This window comes from Sturnus vulgaris, chromosome 21 (assembly GCF_052056855.1).
Source record: "Sturnus vulgaris isolate bStuVul1 chromosome 21, bStuVul1.hap1, whole genome shotgun sequence".
Taxonomy (NCBI): Eukaryota; Metazoa; Chordata; class Aves; order Passeriformes; family Sturnidae; genus Sturnus; species Sturnus vulgaris.
Window position 1 is genome coordinate 9,420,725 of NC_142263.1, and position 16,458 is coordinate 9,437,182.

The 16,458-nt window shown below is 44.2% G+C and overlaps 1 protein-coding gene and 1 long non-coding RNA gene across 4 annotated transcripts in view; one reads left to right on the forward strand and one right to left on the reverse strand.

Moving 5' to 3' along the window:
• The window catches only part of AUTS2 (activator of transcription and developmental regulator AUTS2), a 764,728-nt gene that overhangs the window by 446,505 nt on the left and 301,765 nt on the right, over window positions 1–16,458 (forward strand). The gene's annotated exons all lie outside the window — the stretch shown is intronic.
• On the reverse strand, window positions 4,803–13,491 carry LOC148221520 (uncharacterized). Its single transcript, XR_015807939.1, has 2 exons — window positions 13,375–13,491; window positions 4,803–6,787 (listed from the first exon to the last, which is right to left on the reverse strand). It is a non-coding gene; the product is annotated as an uncharacterized LOC148221520 (long non-coding RNA).

Here is a 16,458-nt window from a genome sequence, read left to right on the forward strand (position 1 = left end):
AATTGTTTCTGTGTTTTTCTGCAAAGATTTTCCAAGTTGTGGTGTTTCTCCATGTCACACTGGTGTAGATGTGGGTTGTGACTGACTGAAGGACTTCACAGCCCTTCATTCTGCACATGAAGTCTCCTTTATTAAATAAATACAGAATGTATATTATTTATTTTTCAGAGTCAGGCTTCAAACAGGTATCAGTTATAAATGTTTGGTTATTTATAATTGAAGTTGTGTTTTATAACAAATTGTGTTTGATTTCTAACACAACTGCTGTAACACTTTAGTGATATCTAGGAAACGTATGAAGGTTAATTAAAGAAGAGTTGCAGACTGCAAGGGGATTATTTTTGAGTTATCTTGTAGAATTCCACCCCTAAGCTGCAGCTCTCTGAAATGCTGTCGAATGATTTATGTTTATATGAACTGCTCGGTTCTTGTGTGATCTCCTGCACTATTCAATCATGAAAATCCTGTTTTTCACTCAGTTTCTGGTTACTTTCTCTTCCTTCAGTATTCAAACAGCAGCCCTGCCTTGCTTAGTTAATATGTCAGCTTAGAAACTAATTTAAGCAAATTCCAAATATAAAACCTAAGAGTAAAATATCACCTTCCAAAAGATAATGAACTTCCTTAGAGTTGGGCCCCTGTCTGAGCAGGAGCTGTGTAAGACAGACCTTACCAGGCTGCCAGGCCTCCTAACAGATAGATAGATAGATATTTTGAAGTATTGCTCATTCTAAGGAGAACAAACAAGTGTTCTGTCAGTGCTCTAAGCTACCTGAAAATAGGATTTACGGTTCTATATAATTGCATTTTCTTTGTGTTTGCATAGAAGTCATAGCATGGCTGGAAGATGATGGCAATTATAATTTATTATGCTGTAATTGTTACCTAAATGTTTTTGAATAAGCAAAAATCACATCTGTTTAGGAATAAGTTGCACAGCAAGAGAATTCCCTTTGAAATGAATGCTGTGTTCTCAAATTCTGTAACTGTACACATAAAACAACATATTTATTTCCCCACTGAGTCCATTACATTCCCAAGTCAAACTGCATCCTCTCTTCCCTTCCCATATTAAACCCTTTGATTTAATGGAGGTTTTAACTACTGGTTCTTTAGGGAATTTTCAGTAGGCTTTGCACAGATTAGGTTATTGGAAAGTATAGTTATTTTCTTGTAAAGTGGCAGTTCTGTGTCAAAATTGATTTTCTCTGGTGCTGCAGTAGTAAAACAGATAAGCTTCTGCTTTGCATCCAAAATACACTGATATTCCTGCCATGATGTTTTCCTTCTGCCTCCTAACCCAGCTCTCTTACAGGCTGCCTTTGAAATGGAAAGGACATGAGCTGTGCTGCACAGAATGCCTTTGGATCAGTCCTTAATGAATCTCCTTCCTTGTATTAATGTACATTTACCAGTGATGGCCAGCTGTTCAGAAGGAAAAAAGTCCATGCTGGGTGTTGCAAAGCCCTCAGCTGAGGGGTTGGGCACTTCGGTGGCCTCTTGGAGCAGCTGGAGCTGTGGATGTTCAGCATCTGGCAGGAAGTCAGTCCCATGCAGTGTTTCCTATACTGTGAAGTGTTGTAGAAGGTGTAGACAGGAAGAAAAAAAAAGGTGAATAAATACCGAGTACATCAGTATGTGCTGTGTGTGAGCAGTGTGCAGAGGCTCTGTCCCTGGATGTCTCAGCCAGGTTTCATCACCAGGATGGGTCTCTCTCACCTGGTCTGTCACTTGGTCCTTCCTTTGCAGGCTGGGCTCCTGAAAGAGGGAGAGAGCCTGTAAATTAAACTGGAACATGTGTTGGCACACATTAACTGAGTCAGCCTGATGCTTCTGGAGCTTTAGTATTTGGAAGCATTCACTGATGCAGGGAATACCCTGATTTTCAGAGTTTCTCAGGCTTCATTCAGTGTAAGTTTTCAGTCAGTCCTTCGTGTGTGCAGTACAGGTTTGTCCATCTGTACTGCTCATGCTGTGAATGGCATTGTTGTCACAGGCTCTCAAGAGATTAATGTATTTACAGACTTGTGTGAGCCATTGCACCAATCAATGGTAACAGCCTTTGACAGAGACATAAAGGATCTATTAAATTAGACCTGAATTCCTATTAAATTACCACGCATAAAAAGCTGGACTCACCTTATCTGCAGCAGAAATGAATGCTGCTATTAAAGCCTTCAAAGGAAGTTTCCAAGAACAGACAGTCCAGCGAGGCAGTGGGATAATGAGGAGGAAACAGGGATCTGGTGACACCTGCACTGCCTGCACTGAGGCCGGGAGGGAGGGGAAGGTTTCTACATTGCAGACATGAAGGCATTCCCCTCCCCTTCAATCAGCTCCCCCCACGCACACTTCTCTTCACTAATTAGATTAGAGACAAATAAAATTAAACTATTAAGGCAATTAAGAAATTCTTAACATTTGATCAGTTAGTTGAATGCAAATCTGTCCTCCATCTCTCTGTGAAGGGCTGATTGCACAGTGTTACGTCCTCCAGCACGTGTTGGTTTCTGGTTAAGGAAGGCAGTAATAAAATGGTGGAATGTACAGTGGTTTGTAAAATAAATATCATCCACTCCAACCCCCCTGCCATGGCCAGGGACATCTTCAACTAGCCCAGGTCTCTCAGAGCCCTATCCAGACTGACCTCCAATGTTTCCAGGAATAGGGCAGCCACCACCTCCCTGGCAACCTGTGCCAGGGCCTCACCACCTGCATTGTAAAAACTTTCTTCCTTAACATGCTTAAAACACTTGAATTCAAATAAAATAGCCATACCTGTTTTCTCACTGGGTTGCTTCTCTTCCGCATGCTATTCATATCAAATTGCTGCTTTTTGGCCACCATAGACTCTCAGTTATCCACAGTCTCACATTCCTCTTATGTCCACAGTTAGACAAGCTATGTCAGCTTCATCTCCAGGACTGGTCATGTGTTCAACAGCCTCATGAATTTGGAATAAATCAAACAAATGCCTGTTGAGTTCACAAAGAACTGTCCCCAAATAATGAATGAAGGACTTGAATCACTAAGGTTTTATAATTTTATCTCTTTTGGAGGGAAGAGGATAGGAGGTGACAGGCAGCTTGGGTGGGTTGTACACACAATTTATGATCTCCTGTCAATAAAACATGCACTCATTGTGCATCTCATACTTGTTTCAGTCTTAGTGTTTTTATACATGTTGTTGTGGCCAAAGTTAAGGCACCTCATTCCTGGGCCCTGTCTGCATCTCAGTTGAATTTCTGAGGTCTCACTGCAAAGTTCCCAGAGCTGAGTGGAGTCTCTGGCTCTCTGATGTCAGAGACATGTCTCTCTCATTCAGTTAACTGGGAAAAAGTTGTTTTATTGATTTGAGCAAACCAAACTATCTTTAGGAAGACAAGCTCTCAGCACACCCAGGGTGTTCCCTGGGTTCCAGCACTGCTGTAGCTTGTTTTGGGACCCAGATCTTGACACTACACAATTGCATATCTGTACCTTCTGCTACCAATCCAAAGTAGTGCATATATGTGCAAATCTGTTTCCTGCTCATCAGATCTGCCTTTAGGAGGCAATAATGCTGTCAATGCTGTTAGTATTTACTTCATGTTCTAATCGAATGCTGCTGCTCGTGCTCCTAGAAAAGTTCAAGTGCCCTTAAAAAGTAGAAGCTTTTCTTGATAGGAGATAAAATTGAGCACTTGATATTAATGGTCTTCTAATTAAAGGCAGAGCAAGCTTGCCTCGGTATCTTCATCTCAATATGTGTCTTTCTGGATGCATAAATGTGGGTTGACCACTGAAGCTTTCAAGTGTCATTTCAAAGGTAAAACAGAGTGAGTTCCCCGCAGTGTTGGCACTTTGGATGAGTTTATCCCATAAACTGCCAGACATTTGTTCATCCAGCTTTCCTAAATGGCAGCACAGGGCCATACTGGAGTGGCTGCAGCCAGCAGTGGTGCCCTGAGCTCCCCTGGGCTGTGGCTCTGCCCAGGTGGCTTCTGCAGGACTGTCTAGACAGTGTGTGAAGGGCAGGCTGGTGACCTGTGTCACCTTCACCGCTGTCTGTGTGCTGCCAGGGGTGTCACACCAGTACTCTCCACACATAAACAACCTGTGGAATTTCATTAATTCATTCATCAATACAAGCCATTAGAAGAAACTGTCTTGTTAACTGGTGTCTTGGATACTAATCGGCAGCTTGTTTTAAACATCAGCCTGCTGCTGCCAGAGATAAAGGCCTGTGTGCTGGGTGTCAGGAGTGCAGGCAGCCCTGGGAATGAACCTACCTGACAGCCCTTAGTGTGCTCAGAGACAGTTTGGGAAGGGGAGCACAAGGGAGAGGGGACAAGACAGTTAATATTAGAACAAAATGGTTTCTGTAATTGCAATTTACCTGAATCCACAATATGTGTTTACTAAAAAGAAAAGTTCGGGGATAGATGTATAGATATTTAGATGTAGATAAAAACACACACACTGTGCGTGTGCACATCAAATATTGAAGGCAGAGAGAAAACAAAGTTTGAACCCAGAAAATAAGAGACAGGAGGAGGAGATAGAAAACAGAATTTTCTGTGGAAATGGGGAAGAAATACACCATGACCTCCCTGTGATGCTGGGACTACAGGTGATTGAATGGATGGTGACATCCATGGGGACATTCTTGCCCTTGCCTGGGCTCTCTGTAGGTGGGAGGCCTGGTAAAGCTGACAGTGGGACACCCAACCCACCCTCAGTGACCTGCAGGCCTGCCAGCCCCTGGGTGATGGGTGCTCTGCAAGCTCATTTATACCATCATAAATAATCTGGACATGTGATGCAGAGCTCTCCACAAAGAACACAGTCACCAGTATTTCTTTTGAGTGAAAGTAGAATACAGAAATGTTACATAATCTAAGACATCTTGGATGCTGCAGTTGGAGTCAAAGCCCACTGTGGTTTCTGTCTGCAGGCAGTGCAGCTCGTGGTGTCTGCAGTCCCTGCACAGTCATTTGAAGACAGGACATATCAACACCTGATTTGTCAATTATTTATTCCTCCTGCCCTTTTTTCTTTTGCAGTCTAGGTCTGTACATCAAGTAAAATTACAATTACACAAATACTTGAGAATCATGTACAAAGAAATTGACAATTTTTCACTATTTTGATTCTTGCTGTTCATTTTTTAAGTTCTGTTGTTGAATAGTTAACAGTTGCCATATTCCAGCTTGTTCTGTTGATTGCACAGGTACTGCCAGATCTCTGAGAAATATTTTTATCACAGGAAAGAGCAACAGTGATAACACTTCCCACTGGGTGCTGTGGGTGAAAGTTAACCAGTGAACTGGTTGAAAGTTATTCCCAATTAACATAATGAACTAATTTAGTCTAACTCTTCCTTGCACTTGTGTGCAAATTAAATATTCTGTATTGGCTGATTCTCCTCCTTTGGTCACCCACCTGGCAATCACTTGATTGCATTGGGAAACTGCCAGGGCTGGTTGATGGTGTACCTGGAGAGGTTTGTGTGGGGAATCAACTGATACCTCCACATGTAAATCATTTTGTGGTCTTGCCCAGAACTCTCAAACAGAAATAGAGAGCAATCTGTAACAGATTCTCCAAGCCACCATGTTTGTTGCTTTTCCACCACTGAACTGAAGCAGTTGCTTTTTTTCTGGAAAATGTTGGTACTCATGAATGCCACTCTCTGTGTGCTTCTGGTCACTTAATTCCTTGTTGGTTCTCTCCTGAAATGTTTGTGCTGGTGGTGAACCTCAGCCCCTAGGGATTCCTTACCCGGAGCTTTCCTGTGGTTTTTTAATCAGCCTGGGCACTTTTTCATTTCCAGTTTCTTTGTAGAATCGGTTGGGTTGGGTTTTCTGGGTCTGTTGCCTCTTCCTCCACCTCCACACTGGATAAAATCTTTGTCCCAGAAGAATCTCCTGCAGCTCCTATTTCTGCTCTTCCCATTGCCACGTGCTCGCAGTGGTGCTCAAGGCTTGGACCCCCTTAAGCCTCTCCCTCCCCCCTTTTTTTGAATTACGGGTGACAAATAGCTACTGCTTTCCACTCCATTTCGCCAGGCACAGCTTCTTTCCTGTCCTCATGAGGTTTCTGACCTTTCAGTCGATGCCTTTTGCAGCCCCCGGGGGCCTCGGGGGAGCTGTAATGGACTCACGTTAATTGCCTGTTGAAGGACAGAAGCAGTTCCTAGCGGGATGATTGGTGGTCCCCCTGTGAGTACAGCTGTCCTGCTCAGTGAAAAGATTGATCTGACACACACAAACATTTCGGCTCAGTGCTCAGTGTGTCTCCCAGAGCTCGCAATAATCACGGCTCGGGCTGTTTGCTGGGGAGGGGCACGGGACGATCCATCCCTATCCCCCTGGGGCTGCCGGCAGTTTAGACAGAAGATACCCCACAGACTGCAGGATAATCCAAAGATTTATAAAGTCAGTCTTATGGGTTGGTATTCTTTCTTTTTTATTGCTCTCAGTGGAAGCAAACCTTCCATTCTGGCTTAAGCATGTTTTAATGTGGTTTAAAATGCTAGTGGTGCACTTTTAGAAGAGTACATGCATGCATTCAGGAAAAAAAAAAAATCTCCCATGTGTGCTGAAATCCAAACACATCTTTAAAAATTAGGAAAGCAGAGGCATTCCTCTTATGCTTCTTGCCTCTGTTTTATGCAGCTGGATAAATCATTATGTTCTCATTAGAGCTGAGTATGGGTCAGTTTGCAGAGCTCTGTGCAAATATTATTTTTCTCCCACTTTTGCTTTGTATACATTCAACCTGTATTGGGCTTCAAACTCCAAATCTGAAAGAGAAAGTCAGCCAAAGTCAGCAAATGTGCTTTGGTAGTTGAGGTCAAAACTTTTGCACTGTTATCAGCCTGTGCATATTTTCTATCTGAAAATATTAATCAGGTCAAATCTACGTGTTCCTTGGCTCATGTTCAACAAAAGATGTGTCCAACCTATCCCACGTTTCATCATCTGAAGCCAAGGTTTTGCAGAGATCTGGTCACCACACAAATAAGCTTCTCCTGAAGTAAATCCCCTGTAAAGTTTAAAGGGATTGACTTAACTGCTGCTTAAAAAGACTCTAGTCTTAGTTGCTTCATCCTCTCAGCTCCATGTTTCACATTAACCTGAAATGAGATGGTCCTGAATTAAATCCCTGTGTGCAACCACAGATGACCCTGAGGTGTACAAAATGACATACAGGATCTCATTTTTAGACCACACTTTTCTTCATTAAGGCTTGGATGGAAACCTCAGGACTAAATGTTTTATGTCACTGGAATGCAGGGCCCCCAAATACCAGCGTCTTACCATATGTTAGCTGTTGTTAGGTGTTAAAAATCTCACACAGAAATAAACTATTTCTCACTATCAGGCTAAAATTTATTTGGGACAAAACCTAGCAACTATTTACCTCTTGCATTTTACTAAGTGTTCTGCTTCTCTGATGGTGTGGACTGGGCAATGAAGTTAGGAAGCAACAGTGAGAAGAGAATTCCAGTGATGATGAGACATGGTAAGAATGAGGCAGGTTTCCATATTTTGGGGTTCTAGAGACATCCATCCACAGAGCAGAGAAATAGTATTTCTTTAAGACGTTGCTGTATTGCAGGTGTCAATCAAAATTGTGTATTTCTGTTCAGAACATTCTGCTCCAGCAATCCATTATTTACAAGTGGAGGAAGCTTAGAGAACACCCACCCCTTGCAGTCTCTGGGTGCTCTGAGTGTACTGAAGATAAGCTTTGCTGAGAGTTTCCTGGCCTTGGTGCTACAAACTCCCTTTTTAGCTGATATTTTAGCCCTGCATTTTATATTTAATAAAGGTATTCGTGTGATCTATGGCTAGGTTCAGAGTTTGAGATGGAAATGTTAGGGCTTTTTAAGCTAGCCTACAAGCCACTTAAGTATTTTTAGGCTGAAGAAGAGTTCATCCTTTTCTAGTTCAGCTCCAAACACTTCCCAGCAAGAATAAGTAAAATGAATGCTTGAAACAACATAGGAAATAAGATGGGAAGAAGCATTTCTGTTTGCAAGCTGTAGAGCAGTGTCCAGCAAGAAAAGATGGAGTGGCTGGAAAGCAGCCAAGAATCCAAACAAAAGCATCCTCAGAGGTCCAGAATAACTCCAGTGTCATCAGATTTTAGACAGATTCCACTATGGAAATGAAGCCTCCTTGTCTCCTCTGTTTGTCATTGTGGATGGTTTTTAACAAAAAGATTAAACAAAAATTTAAGCCCTGTTGCCACTTCCACTCAAGTGCTGTCAGTGGGCTGGGGGAGCTGTTACAGTCAGACCATGGCATCAGAGATGTCTGAAGTGTGGAAAACTTAGACATTCAGCATGCTGAAACAGGTAAATGAGACCCAAATATAACACGAAATATGTGACTAGATGAGAAATTGGATGTTTCAGAGAGTTGAATTTCTGTTACCTTAAAAAAAAATTACATTTATAGCCTTTATAAGAACTTGAAAAATAATATTTCAAATAGAAGGAAAGATTTTGTCTGTGCTCTGAATGTAATGGGGAAAATGGCATTTCAGCCAGCTCTTTGAACTACTCAGTATTGTGCAGCAGTGATGGAAAATACTGTGACATTCTGAAAACACGTGAGACAAGGTACACGGGAGCTGTAAAATGGAATCTAGATTTGAGGGTACAAATATATTGGAGTAAAAGCTGAACACTAGGCAGGAAGGTGCTCAGCCTTTGGACAGCACTATTGGCCAGACTGCTTACTTCATAAAACAAGTGAAATGAAAAGCTGCTTTTCTGAGGATGAGATCCTGGTGCCACTGCCCTGCATGGGCCTTTCATTGCTGGCAGCAGTGTGGGGGTCTTGCCTGGGGAGGGGGTATTTCCCAAGAAGTGATTTGTTGGTGGGAAAGTCTCTCTGGTCACCTGGGGCAGTGAGGCAGATGCACAGGCAATGTCCTGAGGTCCAGCTGTATGAGCTGACTCCTCACTTCAGCCTCTGCTGTTGCCTCAGCTCTTCCTCTCCCTCTCTCCCCTTTTTCCTGCCCATACCAGTTTTTATTCCAGAAGCTTCTCTCACTTGAGCGTCTTGGTCCATTAACGAGCCAGCAAAGTAAAATTCATTAACAAAATTTTGAGCAGCTCCAAAGGCTTGTAGATCTTGACTTTTTGGCTTTAAAAATACTTTATGTGTCTACATTCAGTAGATTTCCAACACTGTAAAATGCTGCAGTCTGTTTTCTTTCAGGGGAATTCTTTCTTTCTTTTCAGTGCCTTTAGTTTTGTCAGTAACTGTATGCCTGAGGTATAAATATAGAAACCAAACATGGCAGGCATCATAACATTTAGGGGATCATTTTTAACTTGGTGTAGGAGAATTAATTTGGCTTCAAGCCCCATGGTTCTCAGTTTAATGGAAATTAAAAAGTGTTCCTTTGCTGCAAATGGACACTTTTAATAGACAAGTGATTTTGTGTTAAAAGTAAATGACTCATGGAGTATAGGAAACATGTGAGGGATCTGTACCAAAGTAAGACTCCTCACAGGAGGGAAGTTACCTGGCAGCTGGGACAAAGCAAAGTTTCATTTCATTGGATTAGGCTGACACATGAAGAGCTCACAGGGACTTGAACCAGGGTTTGTTCAGCTCTCTAGAAAGACTTAGAAAGGCTGGAGTGGCCCTGGATCGGATTCCAAAGAGTCTGGGATTACAGGGTGACCTCAGAAGGCAGTAACAATTAGAAAAGTGGTTGTTACCTCATCCCTGGCTGGTGGTTGTGGTTGCACTACAGCTTGGTGTGGGTTTGACAATGAGTTTGAACTGTTTCCTCAGCCACATCTCGTTTGGTGACTGGCAAGATGACATATTTCTCTGCCTGTTTCAGTTCTTATGATCAGGATTTGGCCCAGTGGGTTTGGAAATAGGTGTATAATTAATATTGCCAGGGAATTTGGAGGGGTGAACATGGGAGGTCAGTAGCTATGGGAAGAAAATGTCTGCCATCAGTCAGGGAATCTCTGCTTAGCTGCTTTGAATGACACCAGGTATTTCTTCATTCCTGAAATTCCTGCCCTGAAAGTCTAATTCTGCAGCTGGTGCAGCAGCAGGGGGAATTGGCTGGCACTGCTAGGACCAATCCCAAGAACTGTGGAGAGAGAGGGATGTGGGGCACGGATGTTTTTCACTGGAAAGGAAACATGTTTAATTTTGCATATTACCTATACTGAGTAAAAGAAATGACAGAAAATCTGGTTTAGTGACTGTAAAAAATGGAGTCACATTTTGCTTGTTTAGTGGAAAAAGCCCAGAAGTCCTGACCGAGCCATTCTCTGGAGGCTGGCTGCAGATCAGTATCAAAATTTAGCAGCTTGCATCCCTTTCCAGTTCTTTTTTTAACACATGAATGTGATTTTGCTCCTCAGCCAGCTGCAGCTCCAAGCACTGAAATTAAACTTAACATGTTTTACAAAATGAATGGAAGGCCAGACAAGAGCATCTTGTTTCCAAGGATCACATAGCCCCTTTTCGGGATTACAGAAACTCTCGCTCTATTAGAATTTGGCAACACAGCTTGAACTGCACAAACACGATGTCTCGTTTGTTTGCCAACTGGTGGGAGACGCTCGGGGCCGCTTCTCTACTGGCAGCTGGCTCAGGGAGGTGGCAGAGTCCCTGCCAGGCCTCCACCGGCATGGGGGACATGCCAGGCCCTGCCAGGCTCCATGGCCCTGCCAGGCCCCACCAGGCTCCATGTCCCCACCAGGCTCCATGGCAACACCTGACCCTGCCAGGCTCCATGGCCCCCCAGACCCCACCAGGCTCCATGGCCCCACCAGGCCCCACCAGGTTCCATGGCCCCACCAGGCCCTGCTGGGCCCTGCCAGACTTCATGACTCCACCAGGCCCCACCAGGCTCCATGGCCCCACCAGGCCCCACCAGGTTCCATGGCCCCACCAGGCTCCATGGCAACACCACACCCTGCTGGGCTCCATGGCCCCACCAGGCCCTGCCAGGCTCCATGGCCCCACTAGGCTCCATGGCCCCACCAGGCCCTGCCAGGCTCCATGGCCCCACTAGGCTCCATGGCAACACCACACTCTGCTGGGCTCCATGGTCCCACCAGGCCCTGCCAGGCTTCATGGCCCCACTAGGCTCCATGGCCCCACCAGACCCTGCCAGGCTCCATGGCAACACCAGACCCCACCAGGCTCCCTGGCCCCGCCAGACCCCACCAGGCTCCATGGCCCCACCAGGCCCCACCAGGTTCCATGGCCCCACCAGGCCCCACCAGGCCACCCCAGAACAGGCTCACATGCAGTTCTGGGCAGGAGACAGCAGGAATTAAGAGCCAAGCTAGGCCACATTTCTCTTGTCTGGTAACCAGCTCTCTGCAGGAAATAGCGCGGCTGCCCATGCGTCGCTGACTCTCTTCAGATGCCATGCTAATGAACCCCTCAGCTCATTACTGGCATTGCCATTGCCAGCTCTGTGAAGGCCTTAGGAGGACATATTTCAGCCTTTGTGTGGTTCATGATGTGCATTATTCTGGGTATTTCTCACCCATGACGTGTCACCTAGTGTCCTTTCTAGTGTCTAAGCAGATATGCTTAAAGATGTTGAACATCACCTTGAAAGATGTTGCTGACTCTATGTAAAAATACACACTTTTATAGCCACCCTGGGAGCTTCTTTCTGGAAATACTGCCATGAAACACCTATATGGCTTTTTTAGGAATGTCATTGATACAAATGTATTTTCAAATCATCAAATGCTTTCATTTGCAGCCTTTGTCTGGAGCTGAGAGTCAGATGTGCCATTTCCCAGTAATAACTACATGATGGTGTTGACTGATAACATTTTGTCCAGAAATGGAGGATGAATTACACCTTGTGCCACCAGTACGTTCTCTGCAGTCATGCTGGAAGTGCATAGGTGCAATATTGGCTTTTCTGTAAATGTTTTCAAAATACTTGTTAATTCTCAAATTAAGCTTGTCCAATGGCTGGTGAGCTAGGGTTTAAAAGCAGCAAGTTCAAAGGTTGGTAGCAAATAGCTGGATGAAAAATGTCTCACTTTCTGTTAGAGAGTGGCTGTTACTCACTTGTTATTGAGTCTACTTGCAGTGTGTGCAAGAGGCTGTATAAACTGTTGAAAACATGAGGATGTCTGCCCATTTTTCACTCCTTGGTTTAAGAGATTCATGAAAAAGGCAGTGTGTATATATAGTTTCTCAGCATCAGTCTGAAATTACAGAGTTCTTCATCTGTCTTGAACAAGGAAACTGCCAAGGATTCATCAGCTCTGCCTGTCCCTATTTCAGACCATAAATGCCAAGTTTATACACGAAATACTTGAGATATTTTCCTAATGGCTGTCTCCAGACTCCATGAATACTTCTTACCTTTAATATGGTAGAAATGGTTTGGACAAAAATAGGTGTAGTTTCTGTGTGGCTGCTATGGATAAAATATTGCATTGAAACCTAATTGAAATGTTGATTACTGTGGGTCACTTACAGCTGTTTTGTAGAATTACATTTAGTCAGATATTGATGCCTTAACTATAGTGTCATCTTCCTCTCCTTTCTGATCTGCTTCTTGCCTTCTGCGCTTCCCTAAAAATATTAGTCTTTTACTTCTGGGTTCCTTTCCAAGCTGTCAGGCTGAGGCACCCATTCTGAATCACATCAGTCATTTCTGGTGTCTAACCTGGTACCCTGAGAGCTGCAATAGTGGAGGTTGTAAGGGTTGGTCCGAAGTTTCCCTCATTTTTTGCCTCTCGACCATTGCAAGGAGACCTCGAGGAGCCCCATCCAGGCTGACTCTGAACAGTGGTTTCCTGGCCTGGCCAAGATGGATGCTTGTCAGGTGACTGTGTGGTGGTGTATTGTGTTCACTGGACTGTGCTGTCATGGCACCAACCAGAGATTGTGTTGTACCAACTGGAGATTGTGCTGTACCAGCTGGATACTGCAAGTACTGCACGACCATACCTGTCTCCTGCAGCACCACACAATGGTCTATAAATCTTCCCACTTTTTGGCCAGAGGCCACTCTTTGGAGAAGGACTATAAAGAGCGACCCTCTGGAGAAGACCCTTTGAGATCTCCCCACGGATGAAGACTCATCTAGCGGCTGGCCCGTGAGGACGCCCATCTCGTCTGTTAGTAGCTATTTTCCCATCCCCTTCTTTTTCTCTCTATACTTTGTTTCCTATATATTTCCCTTCTATTGCAACTGAGTTGTTGGCATTCAATAAAAATGCATTGCTGTTGAATAAACTGATTTTGTCCCCTGCATTTTGCCTGTTTGCACCTCTGAGATCAAACGAACCATCATGAGCCCCGCTCTGTATTAACAGCGGATCGTGACAGAGGTGCAGCCATTTTGCCCCACACTCACCTCAATAACGCCGTAAGTTGCTCAGAAGCAAAATGATGAGCTGGAGGAAGATGCTTTCCCTCCATTTGCAAAGCACCCAGGGCAGCTATTGCTTCTTCCCAGTAAATCCCAGCCTCATCATCTCTCAGTGGGAAGGGCTCACTGGAAGGCTCTGGCCTGAGCTGCATTTTAATAGCAGATGGTTTCCCAATTACCATTCTGTTTGCATCCTCCCTGCTCTGCCTGGTGACGTTGCCCTTTTGTGGACAATGGGGTCACAGCTTGTCAGTGCTCTGGGGCTTCACCAGGGCTGTTGGGCTGAGGGGGTTTTGTGTTGTTTTGTTTCCCTTGTCATGCAAGAAGGCCATGATATTTCTGTATCTGGCAGCGTGTCTGCATGAGACAAGGCAGAGTGAGCGAGGTTGACGTGTGAGTGACAGATCCCTGGGTGACGCCGCTGGGAAGCTCTTGATCTGACTGGTTTGAAGTTGAAAGCTCACTAGGTCACACTGAAAATGGTTGCCACTGGGCATTTCTTTCATCCTTGTTTATTTATTTTCCCTTCCTTTCCTGAAGTTTTTCTGCTTAGAAAGGGGCTTTGCTGTTGTTGCTCATGTTCCTTGTGGCTGGTAGGAATCCTAGCCTTTCACTACCCCTAATTGCTGTTGTGTCTTCTACTTGTTGGTGTTCTGTTTGGTGGGCAGGGGAGGGAAAGGGGAACCTTCTGCCTTTGAGCTTGGCACCTGTGCCAGGGACTAACCAGGTACAAAATGACCATTTTAAGCAAGCACCAGGTGTTTTTAAAGACATGGTCTGTTTATTATTTAGCAACCTGCTGTTCAAAGGTTCTGGCATTTGTCAGCCGGATCAAAACAGAGGAGCCAGGTGGTGATTCTGTGACATTTTTCTCTCCATACCTGCAGCATGTCCTTAACTAAACAGGCATGAAGAGCAAGGCATAAATTAACCTGAAAAGAAGAGGTGGCATTAGAAGAACCTCTGATCCTCTTGTCAGTGCTCTGTTGGCAAAGCTAAAATAGCCACTCTGACAAGAGCCAGGAGAGGATTTCCTCCCCTGTGGATGTTGCCAACAATTTGTCACCTAGCACAGAGGTTGTTGCTGTGGTAGTGCTCACAGTCAAATGCCAAAACCCCATGTTGTGCATCGTGCAAAAGGGTCAGAAAATCATCTGGCATGGAGGGACATCAGGGAGCTGAAACTCGTGCAGGGGGGCTATAAGGCAGCATAGTGAAAATCCAGGCACTGGCAGTGTATTCAGGGACTCACAGCAATTTAGGAAGGTTATTAATGGTGCATTGCAGGTGTTGCATGGTCCATCTGCCTCCATACAGCCCTGGGTGCCCCGTGCACTTGGGGCTACCCATTCATTAGGACTGCCATAATACCACTTTGGTTTTGCTGAAGTTCTGAGCTTTATCTGACAGCTTCTCTCTAGGACTAAAAGGGCCCAAATTCAGCTTTAGGCCACCTGATCTAATGAGTCACTAATTACTGCCAATTTCTAATTCTTACATTGAAATACATGAGAGCTGAGTATGAACAAATAACTTCAAACTGGTACAAGCAGGCCTCTGGCATGTGGAAGGAAAAGTTGTACTGGAGGCTTGGTTCAGTCACTGATCTGTCAGATTGCTCAAGGCAGAGAAAATAGATCTCACTTTAAACTCACAGATTGTACCTGGAAATAACTGGTTGTGTAGGTGACAGAAGTGCAACTGTGAGACCTTTGCTCACTCCAGAAGGAAACACTGAGCCTTGCAGGTTTGTGCTCTCCATCCTACATGGAAACGAGGACTTGTGACATCTGAAACATTTCCTGTACTCTGCACGACATCACTGTCCAGATGTGGTATTCCATTGTGGTTCTGCTTCTCAGTCTTGAAAAATTACAGTTTTGGGCACAGTTGGATAGGCCATCTCAGCTGAAGGTACAGCTGATGTCACCAGCCAGATATTGTGGGAAGCAGAAATGGGAGAGGAGACATGTGAAGCTGCAGAAGTAGCAGGTTCAGGGTGCTGTTGCCTTCCTCTGCTGTTAAAACTTTTGAAATTTAGCTGCAAATGTCCTTTCATGCTTTCATACATCAGCAGTGCAGGTGGAACAGGGCTAACCCAAAAAGGAAGCCATCACCCCCAGCCTTTCTCTAATTCATGGTCAGCTCTTCTCTAATTCATGGAAGCAGAGGAGGCTCATTCCAGTGGGGTGTAGTTCTTGCTAATCCAGGGATGTAATTAACCCTGCCCTTTCAGGTTTGAAGTATGCATCTAAGCAGTTACTTAAAATGTCTCTCTGAACTGAAAGGAATTGGAATGAATTCTCAGTGCAGGTAAATCTGCAGTATAATTCAGGGTCATTTTTTGGAGTTGAAGATTCAGCCCACTGGGTTTGGGCATGGGTGGTTGATTTAACTCCAGGGATAATTTCAACATTTCTGGAGTAAATTCTTTCCTAAGCAGTCCATAACACACTGATGAGAGGGGAAGACAGCAACAAGAAACAGTTGTCAGGAATATCACAAATTTGTATTTCATGGTACTAGGCACTGTGATGATTCACTGCAGTTAATGAAAAACATTTCTGCTCAGTATATCCACCTGTCCCCCTTTGTTAAAAAAATAAAGTCAATCCAAAATGGGATCATTATCTTTAGTGGATGCACTTCACATCACTGAAAACAATTTCAGTTTAGTTAAATAACATGCAGCCTGGAGATTAAAGCTGTCTCCTGTTCAGCTGCAGAGACAAGCAGAGTTGTTGGTACAGAGATCACTTAGAGCTCAATATTCCTTTCAGTAGTAACTTGATGTATCTTGGGTTTTTTTCTCCTGTCTGTTATTGCATGCTACTAGGTTTTATTTATTTAAATCTCAGGCTCTTTTTGCTGACACAGCAAGGCATAACCAGAGATGTTTAGTAAAACTTAGATGAGTCCCTAAGTGGGCCACTTGTTCTATAAATCTTTAAATATTTCATGTTACTCCTTTAGAAATTGCTCTTGCCAGACTAACCCAATCTGCTTTGAAATGACTAGGGCATAAAATAACAACTCTTTTTAAATTCTCCAGTGATACAGTTATTTGGT